The sequence below is a fragment of the Octopus bimaculoides genome, chromosome 2 (genome assembly GCF_046866305.1).
Source record: "Octopus bimaculoides isolate indiv1 chromosome 2, ASM4686630v1, whole genome shotgun sequence".
In the NCBI taxonomy this organism is placed as follows: domain Eukaryota; kingdom Metazoa; phylum Mollusca; class Cephalopoda; order Octopoda; family Octopodidae; genus Octopus; species Octopus bimaculoides.
This window is the reverse complement of record NC_142929.1, coordinates 3,434,021-3,436,520: the sequence shown is the minus strand read 5'-3', so window position 1 is coordinate 3,436,520 and position 2,500 is coordinate 3,434,021.

Genomic DNA, 2,500 nt, shown 5'->3' with positions numbered 1-2,500 from the left:
TACTCTACATTAAATTAAACACTTCTACTGTACTTGTTTTTTTATTGGTGTTCGAGATTGTATCTCATTAAAAGTCATTTTTCAAATGATCTGTTTTTATGTCTAAAACAAGCGACAGAGAATAATTGTAAATATGTATGTATGTGAATACAGCAATTAGCACACATTTCAAAAAGAAAGAAAAATTAATACATACATACATATGGAAATCAGCTGATTTGCGAATATTGACATAATGCTAAAGATCAGCGAAAACGAAAATACCTTTGCTGAACTATTGAGAAATTTGCTGCTACTCTATCCAGATTACAAATTTAGGTTTATACCTGTAATTATTTGGGCACCGGGATACGTAACACACTACTTAAATAACAATCTCGAGAAATTAGGCTTCTCAAAACCAGAAAGGATAAAGCTGATTCGAAAGCACACACACACACACACACACACACACACACACACACACACACACACACACACACACACACACATTCTTTCCTCAGATCAAGTACCATTAGTGTAGCGAGACAGTCAATGAGAATGAGCCTCCTCGAGTGTGCATGGTAACAGAATGGCAGAAAAATACAAGAAGGCTCAATCAGTGTATTTACATGGAATACGAATACAAAACACAGAGCACAGAATAAAGGATAAAAGAAAACAAAAGGGGTCCTGTAATAGCCGTATCTCGACAGCCGTTTCGGGTGAACCATGGCTTATGTCATAAAATTGTTCCTTTCAAAACAAAGACTCATAATGCTGTATGTATATGGCTACATTCTTCACTTTTACTTGTTCTTTTCAGCAGCTAGATGGTTTCTCTTGGTTTATTGTTATCTAAATAACGGCGAAACATATCTTATTAACTTCTGTCCTCGAGTTTTCGTTTCGTACTTTTTCGGTTATTCGTAAAATTTTCTTATACATATCTATCTATCTATCTATCTATCTATCTATCTATCTATCTATCTATCTATCTATCTATCTATCTATCTATCTATCTATCTATCTATGTATTTTCGTTGTTAGTTTCTTCAAATATTTTCTGCCTTTTGTAGAATATTTTAAAATATTTTCTTGACTTTTCGGTTGAAAGATCATGACGTTAACTAATAGTATGCTTTCAGAATAGCGAGTATCCAAACAATTATGCCATATGCCCACGGGCATATAGCATAGTGATTAAGAGCACGGGTTACTAACCCGAAGATTCCGAGTTCGATTCCACGCAGTGACCAGAATAATAATAATAATAATAATAATAATAATAATAATAATAATAATAATAATAATAATAATAACAACATCGAAAAATACCTTAGGAATGAGAACCCAGGTTCGAGGTTTCTCCAAGACACCTGATGAATGCTGGAGGGTATATCAGCCGAAACGTTGTGTTAACAACAAACAAGATGAGGACAAATATCCGTCAAATGTAAATAATGTAAATAATACAAATAACGTACATAAATCCTGATCTCTTAAATATAGAACTGAATTACGCGTCTATTCATTCTTAATTACGCGTCTATTCATTCTTAATTACGCGTCTATTCATTCTTAATTACGCGTCTATTCATTCTTAATTACGCGTCTATTCATTCTTAATTACGTTCTGGCAGATTCGTATGTGAATATCTGATCGTTGTGCTTGTCGTCATTGGTTTGGAGTCTCGCTGTTCTGTGTGCATTCCACGAATTACCATATTTGGCAGATAACTGCACGCATCAGTAAATAGCGTATCCAATGATTTCCGCAAAACAGAGCTCATGTCCTTGTGAGAATCATGGGTCCAAGTTAGCGTTGATAGAAGAGACGCACTATAAGGTCGGAACAGTACAGAGTTCTGGAATTCCCGTCACACCGGGGTATCACATGTGTTATGGATACATATTAATGGAAAAAAGATGTTCTTCGAGAGAGTGAGTAACAACAGCCATCAAATATTGGCGTTTAAATTTGCCAGAACATTTTAAAAGTGATAGATATGATATTGACCATAATCTTTGATTGTTTTGTAGAGTTCTGTCTGAAATTTGCGCGTGCAATCGATTATACAACGACTGCTCAAATATGCTGCAGACGTTGATGGATTGGACAATATTATGATAGGAACCAAATGCTTGTGATTTGTCTTCGACAATTGATGAGGGGATTAAACTTGTGTACACCGGCTTGTATTGTGCTTGCGTTTTACACAGAAACCTCTTTGTCGTCCACGTGTGTCTACTCTGTGAAAGTCAACATTCATAAAGATATAACCTAATCAATGAAGAGAAATTTATCTTCCATTTCTTTAACGCAACGGAAACGAAATGTAGAAACCCCAGATATAGATTCCTGATTCATTAAAAAAAAAAAATGTTTTGTAAGCACGTTACATTTTGGAAGGTTTATGGCAAGAATTTATTTCATGTATTTTATGAAAATTTTCAATAAAGAAAGGAATGAAGTTACAAAAACAACATATTTTTCCATAATTCGTTCGTTTACAAAAGT